Genomic DNA, 12,700 nt, shown 5'->3' with positions numbered 1-12,700 from the left:
TTTCCAAAGAAGGCCTGAAAGGGCTCCAAATATTCACTTGCAGATGCTGCAAAAAGACTCTTTCCAAACTGTTCCATGAAAAGGAATGTTCAACTCTGTGAGTTGAATGCACACATCATAAAGAAGTTTCAAAGAATGCTTCTGTCTAGGTTTTATGGGAAGGTATTTCCTTTTCCACCATAGGACTCAAAGTGCTCCAAATGAACACTTGCAGATTCTACAAAAAGAGTGTTTCAAAACTGCTCTTTCAAAAGAAGTGTTCAACTCTGTGAGTTGGATTCATACTACACAAAGCAGTTTCACAGAACGCTTCTGTTTAGTTTTTATGGGACGATATCCCCGTTTCCAACGAAAGCCTGAAAGGGCTCCAAATATCCACTTGCAGATGCTGCAAAAACAGAGTTTCAAAACTGCTCTATCAAAAGGAAGGCTTCTCTCTCCGAGTTGAATGCACACATCATAAAGAGGTTTCTGAGAATGCTTCTGCCTGGTTTATAAGTGAAGATATTTCCTTTTCCACAATAGGCCTCAATGTGCTCCAAATGAACACTTGCAGATTCTACAAAAAGAGTGTTTCAAAACTGCTCTTTCAAAAGAAGTGTTCAACTCTGTGAGTTGGATTCATACTACACAAAGCAGTTTCACAGAACGCTTCTGTTTAGTTTTTATGGGAAGATATTCCCGTTTCCAACGAAGGCCTGAAAGGGCTCCAAATATCCACTTGCAGATGCTGCAAAAACATAGTTTCAAAACTGCTCTATCAAAAGGAGGGCTTCTCTCTCCGAGTTGAATGCACACATCATAAAGAGGTTTCTGAGAATGCTTCTGACTGGTTTATAAGTGAAGATATTTCCTTTTCCACAATAGGCCTCAATGTGCTCCAAATGAACACTTGCAGATTCTACAAAAAGAGTGTTTCAAAACTGCTCTTTGAAAAGAAGTGTTCAACTCTGTGAGTCGGATTCATACTACACAAAGCAGTTTCACAGAACGCTTCTGTTTAGTTTTTATGGGAAGATATTCCTGTTTCCAACGAAGGCCTGAAAGGCTCCAAATATCCACTTGCAGATGCTGCAAAAAGACTCTTTCCAAACTGCTCCGTGAAAAGGAAGGTTCAACTCTGTGAGGTGAAGGCACACATCATAAAGAAGTTTCAAAGAATGCTTCTGTCTAGGTTTTATGTGAAGATATTTCCTTTTCCACCATAGGCCTCAAAGCGCTCCAAATGAACACTTGCAGATTCTACAAAAAGAGTGTTTCAAAACTATTCTTTCAAAAGAAGTGTTCAACTCTGTGAGTTGGATTCATACTACACAAAGCAGTTTCACAGAACGCTTCTGTTTAGTTTTTATGGGAAGATATTCCCGTTTCCAACGAAGGCCTGAAAGGGCTCCAAATATCCACTTGCAGATGCTGCAATAACAGAGTTTCAAAACTGCTCTATCAAAAGGAAGGCTTCTCTCTCCGAGTTGAATGCACACATCATAAAGAGGTTTACGAGAATGATTCTGCACGGTTTATAAGTGAAGATATTTAATTTTCCACAATAGGCCTCAATGCGCTCCAAACGAACACTTGCAGATTCTACAAAAAGAGTGTTTCAAAACTGCTCTTTCAAAAGAAGTGTTCAACTCTGTGAGTTGGATTCATACTACACAAAGCAGTTTCACAGAACGCTTCTGTTGAGTTTTTATGGGAAGATATTCCCGTTTCCAACGAAGGCCTGAAAGGCTCCAAATATCCACTTGCAGATGCTGCAAAAAGACTCTTTCCAAACTGCTCCATGAAAAGGAAGGTTCAACTCTGTGATTTGAATGCACACATCATAAAGAACTTTCAAAGAATGCCTCTGTCTAGGTTTTATGTGAAGATATTTCCTTTTCCACCATAGGCCTCAAAGTGCTCCAAATGAACACTTGCACATTCTACAAAAAGAGTGTTTCAAAACTGCTCTTTCAAGAGAAGTGTTCCACTCTGTGAGTTGGATTCATACTACGCAAAGCAGTTTCACAGAACGCTTCTGTTTAGTTTTTATGGGAAGATATTCCCGTTTCCAAAGAAGGCCTGAAAGGGCTCCAAATATCCACTTGCAGATGCTGCAAAAACAGAGTTTCTAAACTGCTCTATCAAAAGGAAGGCTTATCTCTCTGAGTTGAATGCACACGTCATAAAGAGGTTTCTGAGAATGCTTCTGCCTGGTTGATATGTGAAGATATTTCAATTTCCACCATAGGCCTCAAATCGCTCCAAATGAACACTTGCAAATTCTACAAAAAGAGTGTTTCATAACTGCTCTAGCAAAGGAAAGGTTCAACTATGTGAGTTAAACACACACATCACAAAGCAGTTTGTGAGAATGCTTCTGTCCAGTTTTTATGGGAAGATATTCCCGTTTCTAACAAAGGCCTGAAAGAGCTCCAAATATCCACTTGCAGATGCTGCAAAAAGACTCTTTCCAAACCGCTCCATGAAAAGGAAGGTTCAACTCTGTGAGTTGAATGCACACATCATAAAGAAGTTTCAAAGAATGCTTCTGTCTAGGTTTTATGTGAAGATATTTCCTTTTCCACCATAGGCCTCAAAGCGCTCCAAATGAACACTTGCAGATTCTACAAAAAGAGTGTTTCAAAACTACTCTTTCAAAAGAAGTGTTCAACTCTGTGAGTTGGATTCATACTACACAAAGCAGTTTCACAGAACACTTCTGTTTAGTTTTTATGGGAAGATATTCCCGTTTCCAACGAAGGCCTGAAAGGGCTCCAAATATCCACTTGCAGATGCTGCAATAACAGAGTTTCAAAACTGCTCTATCAAAAGGAAGGCTTCTCTCTCCGAGTTGAATGCACACATCATAAAGAGGTTTAGGAGAATGATTCTGCCTGGTTTATAAGTGAAAATATTTCCTTTTCCACCATAGGCCTCAATGCGCTCCAAACGAACACTTGCAGATTCTACAAAAAGAGTGTTTCAAAACTGCTCTTTCAAAAGAAGTGTTCAACTCTGTGAGTTGGATTCATACTACACAAAGCAGTTTCACAGAACGCTTCTGTTTAGTTTTTATGGGAAGATATTCCCGTTTCCAACGAAGGCCTGAAAGGGCTCCAAATATCCACTTGCAGATGCTGCAAAAACAGAGTTTCAAAACTGCTCTATCAAAAGGAAGGCTTCTCTCTCCGAGTTGAATGCACACATCATAAAGAGGTTTATGAGAATGCTTCTGCCTGGTTTATAAGTGAAGATATTTCCTTTTCCACAATAGGCCTCAATGTGCTCCAAATGAACACTTGCAGATTCTACAAAAAGAGTGTTTCAAAACTGCTCTTTCAAAAGCAGTGTTCATCTCTGTGAGATGGATTCGTACTACACAAAGCAGTTTCACAGAACGCTTCTGTTTAGTTTTTATGGGAAGATATTCCCGTTTCCAACGAAGGCCTGAAAGGCTCCAAATATCCACTTGCAGATGCTGCAAAAAGACTCTTTCCAAACTGCTCCGTGAAAAGGAAGGTTCAACTCTGTGAGGTGAAGGCACACATCATAAAGAAGTTTCAAAGAATGCTTCTGTCTAGGTTTTATGTGAAGATATTTCCTTTTCCACCGTAGGCCTCAAAGCGCTCCAAATGAACACATGCAGATTCTACAAAAAGAGTGTTTCAAAACTGCTCTTTCTAAAGAAGTGTTCAACTCTGTGAGTTGGATTCATACTACACAAAGCAGTTTCACAGAACGCTTCTGTTGAGTTTTTATGGGAAAATATTCCCGTTTCCAACGAAGGCCTGAAAGGGCTCCAAATATCCACTTGCAGATTCTGCAAAAACAGAGTTTCAAAACTGCTCTATCAAAAGGAAGGCTTATCTCTCTGAGTTGAATGCACACATCATAAAGAAGTTTCAAAGAATGCTTCTGTCTAGGTTTTATGTGAAGATATTTCCTTTTCCACCATAGGCCTCAAAGTGCTCCAAATGAACACTTGCAGATTCTACAAAAAGAGTGTTTCAAAACTGCTCTTTCAAAAGAAGTGTTCAACTCTGTGAGTTGGATTCATACTACACAAAGCAGTTTCACAGAACGCTTCTGTTTAGTTTTTATGGGAAGATATTCCCGTTTCCAACGAAGGCCTGAAAGGGCTCCAAATATCCACTTGCAGATTCTGCAAAAACAGAGTTTCAAAACTGCTCTATCAAAAGGAAGGCTTATCTCTCTGAGTTGAATGCACACATCATAAAGAGGTTTCTCAGAATGCTTCTGCCTGGTTGATATGTGAAGATATTTCAATTTCCACCATAGGCCTCAAATCGCTCCAAATGAACACTTGCAAATTCTACAAAAAGAGTGTTTCATAACTGCTCTAGCAAAGGAAAGGTTCAACTATGTGAGTTAAACACACACATCACAAAGCAGTTTGTGAGAATGCTTCTGTCCGTTTTTATGGGAAGATATTCCCGTTTCTAACAAAGGCCTGAAAGAGCTCCAAATATCCACTTGCAGATGCTGCAAAAAGACTCTTTCCAAACCGCTCCATGAAAAGGAAGGTTCAACTCTGTGAGTTGAATGCACACATCATAAAGAAGTTTCAAAGAATGCTTCTGTCTAGGTTTTATGTGAAGATATTTCCTTTTCCACCATTGGCCTCAAAGCGCTCCAAATGAACACTTGCAGATTCTACAAAAAGAGTGTTTCAAAACTGCTCTTTCTAAAGAAGTGTTCAACTCTGTGAGTTGGATTCATACTACACAAAGAAGTTTCACAGAACGCTTCTGTTTAGTTTTTATGGGAAGATATTCCCGTTTCCAACGAAGGCCTGAAAGGGCTCCAAATATCCACTTGCAGATGCTGCAAAAAGACTCTTTCCAAACTGCTCCATGAAAAGGAAGGTTCAACTCTGTGAGTTGAATGCACACATCATAAAGAAGTTTCAAAGAATGCTTCTGTCTAGGTTTTATGTGAAGATATTTCCTTTTCCACCATAGGCCTCAAAGTGCTCCAAATGAACATTTGCAGATTCTACAAAAAGAGTGTTTCAAAACTGCTCTTTCAAAAGAAGTGTTCAACTCTGTGAGTTGGATTCATACTACACAAAGCAGTTTCACAGAACGCTTCTGTTTAGTTTTTATGGGAAGATATTCCCGTTTCCAACGAAGGCCTGAAAGGGCTCCAGATATCCACTTGCAGATGCTGCAAAAAGACTCTTTCCAAACCTCTCCATGAAAAGGAAGGTTGAACTCTGTGAGTTGAAGGCACACATCATAAAGAAGTTTCAAAGAATGCTTCTGTCTAGGTTTTATGTGAAGATATTTCCTTTTCCACCATAGGCCTCAAAGTGCTCCAAATGAACACTTGCAGATTCTACAAAAAGAGTGTTTCAAAACTCCTCTTTCAAAAGAAGTGTTCAACTCTGTGAGTTGGATTCATACTACACAAAGCAGTTTCACAGAACGCTTCTGTTTAGTTTTTATGGGAAGATATTCCCGTTTCCAACGAAGGCCTGAAAGGGCTCCAAATATCCACTTGCAGATGCTGCAAAAAGACTCTTTCCAAACTGCTCCATGAAAACGAAGGTTCAACTCTGTGAGTTGAATGCACACATCATAAAGAAGTTTCAAAGAATGCTTCTGTCTAGGTTTTATGTGAAGATATTTCCTTTTCCACCGTAGGCCTCAAAGTGCTCCAAATGAACACTTGCAGATTCTACAAAAAGAGTGTTTCAAAACTGCTCTTTCAAAAGAAGTGTTCAACTCTGTGAGTTGGATTCATACTACACAAAGCAGTTTCACAGAACGCTTCTGTTTAGTTTTTATGGGAAGATATTCCCGTTTCCAACGAAGGCCTGAAAGGGCTCCAAATATCCACTTGCAGATGCTGCAAAAACAGAGTTTCAAAACTGCTCTATCAAAAGGAAGGCTTCTCTCTCCGAGTTGAATGCACACATCATGAAGAGGTTTATGAGAATGCTTCTGCCTGGTTTATAAGTGAAGATATTTCCTTTTCCACAATAGGCCTCAATGTGCTCCAAATGAACACTTGCAGATTCTACAAAAAGAGTGTTTCAAAACTGCTCTTTCAAAAGCAGTGTTCATCTCTGTGAGATGGATTCGTACTACACAAAGCAGTTTCACAGAACGCTTCTGTTTAGTTTTTATGGGAAGATATTCCCGTTTCCAACGAAGGCCTGAAAGGCTCCAAATATCCACTTGCAGATGCTGCAAAAAGACTCTTTCCAAACTGCTCCGTGAAAAGGAAGGTTCAACTCTGTGAGGTGAAGGCACACATCATAAAGAAGTTTCAAAGAATGCTTCTGTCTAGGTTTTATGTGAAGATATTTCCTTTTCCACCGTAGGCCTCAAAGCGCTCCAAATGAACACATGCAGATTCTACAAAAAGAGTGTTTCAAAACTGCTCTTTCTAAAGAAGTGTTCAACTCTGTGAGTTGGATTCACACTACACAAAGCAGTTTCACAGAACGCTTCTGTTGAGTTTTTATGGGAAGATATTCCCGTTTCCAACGAAGGCCTGAAAGGGCTCCAAATATCCACTTGCAGATTCTGCAAAAACAGAGTTTCAAAACTGCTCTATCAAAAGGAAGGCTTATCTCTCTGAGTTGAATGCACACATCATAAAGAAGTTTCAAAGAATGCTTCTGTCTAGGTTTTATGTGAAGATATTTCCTTTTCCACCATAGGCCTCAAAGTGCTCCAAATGAACACTTGCAGATTCTACAAAAAGAGTGTTTCAAAACTGCTCTTTCAAAAGAAGTGTTCAACTCTGTGAGTTGGATTCATACTACACAAAGCAGTTTCACAGAACACTTCTGTTTAGTTTTTATGGGAAGATATTCCCGTTTCCAACGAAGGCCTGAAAGGGCTCCAAATATCCACTTGCAGATTCTGCAAAAACAGAGTTTCAAAACTGCTCTATCAAAAGGAAGGCTTATCTCTCTGAGTTGAATGCACACATCATAAAGAGGTTTCTCAGAATGCTTCTGCCTGGTTGATATGTGAAGATATTTCAATTTCCACCATAGGCCTCAAATCGCTCCAAATGAACACTTGCAAATTCTACAAAAAGAGTGTTTCATACCTGCTCTAGCAAAGGAAAGGTTCAACTATGTGAGTTAAACACACACATCACAAAGCAGTTTGTGAGAATGCTTCTGTCCGTTTTTATGGGAAGATATTCCCGTTTCTAACAAAGGCCTGAAAGAGCTCCAAATATCCACTTGCAGATGCTGCAAAAAGACTCTTTCCAAACCGCTCCATGAAAAGGAAGGTTCAACTCTGTGAGTTGAATGCACACATCATAAAGAAGTTTCAAAGAATGCTTCTGTCTAGGTTTTATGTGAAGATATTTCCTTTTCCACCATTGGCCTCAAAGCGCTCCAAATGAACACTTGCAGATTCTACAAAAAGAGTGTTTCAAAACTGCTCTTCCTAAAGAAGTGTTCAACTCTGTGAGTTGGATTCATACTACACAAAGAAGTTTCACAGAACGCTTCTGTTTAGTTTTTATGGGAAGATATTCCCGTTTCCAACGAAGGCCTGAAAGGGCTCCAAATATCCACTTGCAGATGCTGCAAAAAGACTCTTTCCAAACTGCTCCATGAAAAGGAAGGTTCAACTCTGTGAGTTGAATGCACACATCATAAAGAAGTTTCAAAGAATGCTTCTGTCTAGGTTTTATGTGAAGATATTTCTTTTCCACCATAGGCCTCAAAGTGCTCCAAATGAACATTTGCAGATTCTACAAAAAGAGTGTTTCAAAACTGCTCTTTCAAAAGAAGTGTTCAACTCTGTGAGTTGGATTCATACTACACAAAGCAGTTTCACAGAACGCTTCTGTTTAGTTTTTATGGGAAGATATTCCCGTTTCCAACGAAGGCCTGAAAGGGCTCCAGATATCCACTTGCAGATGCTGCAAAAAGACTCTTTCCAAACCTCTCCATGAAAAGGAAGGTTGAACTCTGTGAGTTGAAGGCACACATCATAAAGAAGTTTCAAAGAATGCTTCTGTCTAGGTTTTATGTGAAGATATTTCCTTTTCCACCATAGGCCTCAAAGTGCTGCAAATGAACACTTGCAGATTCTACAAAAAGAGTGTTTCAAAACTCCTCTTTCAAAAGAAGTGTTCAACTCTGTGAGTTGGATTCATACTACACAAAGCAGTTTCACAGAACTCTTCTGTTTAGTTTTTATGGGAAGATATTCCCGTTTCCAACGAAGGCCTGAAAGGGCTACAAATATCCACTTGCAGATGCTGCAAAAAGACTCTTTCCAAACTGTTCCATGAAAAGGAAGGTTCAACTCTGTGAGTTGAATGCACACATCATAAAGAAGTTTCAAAGAATGCTTCTGTCTAGGTTTTATGTGAAGATATTTCCTTTTCCACCATAGGCCTCAAAGTGCTCCAAATGAACACTTGCAGATTCTACAAAAAGAGTGTTTCAAAACTGCTCTTTCAAAAGAAGTGTTCAACTCTGTGAGTTGGATTCATACTACACAAAGCAGTTTCACAGAACGCTTCTGTTTAGTTTTTATGGGAAGATATTCCCGTTTCCAACGAAGGCCTGAAAGGGCTCCAAATATCCACTTGCAGATGCTGCAAAAACAGAGTTTCAAAACTGCTCTATCAAAAGGAAGGCTTCTCTCTCCGAGTTGAATGCACACATCATAAAGAGGTTTCTGAGAATGCTTCTGCCTGGTTTATAAGTGAAGATATTTCCTTTTCCACAATAGGCCTCAATGTGCTCGAAATGAACACTTGCAGATTCTACAAAAAGAGTGTTTCAAAACTGCTCTTTCAAAAGCAGTGTTCATCTCTGTGAGTTGGATTCATACTACACAAAGCAGTTTCACAGAACGCTTCTGTTTAGTTTTTATGGGAAGATATTCCCGTTTCCAACGAAGGCCTGAAAGGCTCCAAATATCCACTTGCAGATGCTGCAAAAAGACTCTTTCCAAACTGCTCCGTGAAAAGGAAGGTTCAACTCTGTGAGGTGAAGGCACACATCATAAAGAAGTTTCTAAGAATGCTTCTGTCTAGGTTTTATGTGAAGATATTTCCTTTTCCACCGTAGGCCTCAAAGCGCTCCAAATGAACACTTGCAGATTCTACAAAAAGAGTGTTTCAAAACTGCTCTTTCTAAAGAAGTGTTCAACTCTGTGAGTTGGATTCATACTACACAAAGCAGTTTCACAGAACGCTTCTGTTGAGTTTTTATGGGAAGATATTCCCGTTTCCAACGAAGGCCTGAAAGGGCTCCAAATATCCAATTGCAGATTCTGCAAAAACAGAGTTTCAAAACTGCTCTATCAAAAGGAAGGCTTATCTCTCTGAGTTGAATGCACACATCATAAAGAAGTTTCAAAGAATGCTTCTGTCTAGGTTTTATGTGAAGATATTTCCTTTTCCACCATAGGCCTCAAAGTGCTCCAAATGAACACTTGCAGATTCTACAAAAAGAGTGTTTCAAAACTGCTCTTTCAAAAGAAGTGTTCAACTCTGTGAGTTGGATTCATACTACACAAAGCAGTTTCACAGAACGCTTCTGTTTAGTTTTTATGGGAAGATATTCCCGTTTCCAACGAAGGCCTGAAAGGGCTCCAAATATCCACTTGCAGATGCTGCAAAAACAGAGTTTCAAAACTGCTCTATCAAAAGGAAGGCTTCTCTCTCCGAGTTGAATGCACACATCATAAAGAGGTTTCTGAGAATGCTTCTGCCTGGTTTATAATTGAAGATATTTCCTTTTCCACAATAGGCCTCAATGTGCTCCAAATGAACACTTGCAGATTCTACAAAAAGAGTGTTTCAAAACTGCTCTTTGAAAAGAAGTGTTCAACTCTGTGAGTTGGATTCATACTACACAAAGCAGTTTCACAGAACGCTTCTGTTGAGTTTTTATGGGAAGATATTCCCGTTTCCAACGAAGGCCTGAAAGGCTCCAAATATCCACTTGCAGATGCTGCAAAAAGACTCTTTCCAAACTGCTCCATGAAAAGGAAGGATCAACTCTGTGAGGTGAAGGCACACATCATAAAGAAGTTTCAAAGAATGCTTCTGTCTAGGTTTTATGTGAAGATATTTCCTTTTCCACCGTAGGCCTCAAAGCGCTCCAAATGAACACTTGCAGATTCTACAAAAAGAGTGTTTCAAAACTGCTCTTTCTAAAGAAGTGTTCAACTCTGTGAGTTGGATTCATACTACACAAAGCAGTTTCACAGAACGCTTCTGTTGAGTTTTTATGGGAAGATATTCCCGTTTCCAACGAAGGCCTGAAAGGGCTCCAAATATCCACTTGCAGATTCTGCAAAAACAGAGTTTCAAAACTGCTCTATCAAAAGGAAGGCTTATCTCTCTGAGTTGAATGCACACATCATAAAGAGGTTTCTCAGAATGCTTCTGCCTGGTTGATATGTGAAGATATTTCAATTTCCACCATAGGCCTCAAATCGCTCCAAATGAACACTTGCAAATTCTACAAAAAGAGTGTTTCATAACTGCTCTAGCAAAGGAAAGGTTCAACTATGTGAGTTAAACACACACATCACAAAGCAGTTTGTGAGAATGCTTCTGTCCGTTTTTATGGGAAGATATTCCCGTTTCTAACAAAGGCCTGAAAGAGCTCCAAATATCCACTTGCAGATGCTGCAAAAAGACTCTTTCCAAACCGCTCCATGAAAAGGAAGGTTCAACTCTGTGAGTTGAATGCACACATCATAAAGAAGTTTCAAAGAATGCTTCTGTCTAGGTTTTATGTGAAGATATTTCCTTTTCCACCGTAGGCCTCAAAGCGCTCCAAATGAACAATTGCAGATTCTACAAAAAGAGTGTTTCAAAACTACTCTTTCAAAAGAAGTGTTCAACTCTGTGAGTTGGATTCATACTACACAAAGCAGTTTCACAGAACACTTCTGTTTAGTTTTTATGGGAAGATATTCCCGTTTCCAACGAAGGCCTGAAAGGGTTCCAAATATCCACTTGCAGATGCTGCAATAACAGAGTTTCAAAACTGCTCTATCAAAAGGAAGGCTTCTCTCTCCGAGTTGAATGCACACATCATAAAGAGGTTTAGGAGAATGATTCTGCCTGGTTTATAAGTGAAAATATTTCCTTTTCCACCATAGGCCTCAATGCGCTCCAAACGAACACTTGCAGATTCTACAAAAAGAGTGTTTCAAAACTGCTCTTTCAAAAGAAGTGTTCAACTCTGTGAGTTGGATTCATACTACACAAAGCAGTTTCACAGAACGCTTCTGTTTAGTTTTTATGGGAAGATATTCCCGTTTCCAACGAAGGCCTGAAAGGGCTCCAAATATCCACTTGCAGATGCTGCAAAAAGACTCTTTCCAAACTGCTCCATGAAAAGGAAGGATCAACTCTGTGAGTTGAATGCACACATCATAAAGAAGTTTCAAAGAATGCTTCTGTCTTGGTTTTATGTGAAGATATTTCCTTTTCCACCATAGGCCTCAAAGTGCTCCAAATGAACACATGCAGATTCTACAAAAAGAGTGTTTCAAAACTGCTCTTTCAAAAGAAGTGTTCAACTCTGTGAGATGGATTCACACTACACAAAGCAGTTTCACAGAACGCTTCTGTTTAGTTTTTATGGGAAGATATCCCCGTTTCCAACGAAGGCCTGAAAAGGCTCCAAATATCCACTTGCAGATGCTGCAAAAACAGAGTTTCAAAACTGCTCTATCAAAAGGAAGGCTTCTCTCTCCGAGTTGAATGCACACATCATAAAGAGGTTTCTGAGAATGCTTCTGCCTGGTTTATAAGTGAAGATATTTCCTTTTCCACAATAGGCCTCAATGTGCTCCAAATGAACACTTGCAGATTCTACAAAAAGAGTGTTTCAAAACTGCTCTTTCAAAAGAAGTGTTCATCTCTGTGAGTTGGATTCATACTACACAAAGCAGTTTCACAGAACGCTTCTGTTGAGTTTTTATGGGAAGATATTCCCGTTTCCAACGAAGGCCTGAAAGGCTCCAAATATCCACTTGCAGATGCTGCAAAAAGACTCTTTCCAAACTGCTCCGTGAAAAGGAAGGTTCAACTCTGTGAGGTGAAGGCACACATCATAAAGAAGTTTCAAAGAATGCTTCTGTCTAGGTTTTATGTGAAGATATTTCCTTTTCCACCGTAGGCCTCAAAGCGCTCCAAATGAACACTTGCAGATTCTACAAAAAGAGTGTTTCAAAACTGCTCTTTCTAAAGAAGTGTTCAACTCTGTGAGTTGGATTCATACTACACAAAGAAGTTTCACAGAACGCTTCTGTTGAGTTTTTATGGGAAGATATTCCCGTTTCCAACGAAGGCCTGAAAGGGCTCCAAATATCCACTTGCAGATGCTGCAAAAAGACTCTTTCCAAACTGCTCCATGAAAAGGAAGGTTCAACTCTGTGAGTTGAATGCACACATCATAAAGAAGTTTCAAAGAATGCTTCCGTCTAGGTTTTATGTGAAGATATTTCCTTTTCCACCATAGGCCTCAAAGTGCTCCAAATGAACATTTGCAGATTCTACAAAAAGAGTGTTTCAAAACTGCTCTTTCAAAAGAAGTGTTCAACTCTGTGAGTTGGATTCATACTACACAAAGCAGTTTCACAGAACGCTTCTGTTTAGTTTTTATGGGAAGATATTCCCGTTTCCAACGAAGGCCTGAAAGGGCTCCAAATATCCACTTGCAGATGCTGCAAAAAGA

This window comes from Pongo abelii, chromosome 20 (assembly GCF_028885655.2).
Source record: "Pongo abelii isolate AG06213 chromosome 20, NHGRI_mPonAbe1-v2.0_pri, whole genome shotgun sequence".
In the NCBI taxonomy this organism is placed as follows: domain Eukaryota; kingdom Metazoa; phylum Chordata; class Mammalia; order Primates; family Hominidae; genus Pongo; species Pongo abelii.
This window is presented reverse-complemented; position numbering follows the sequence as displayed.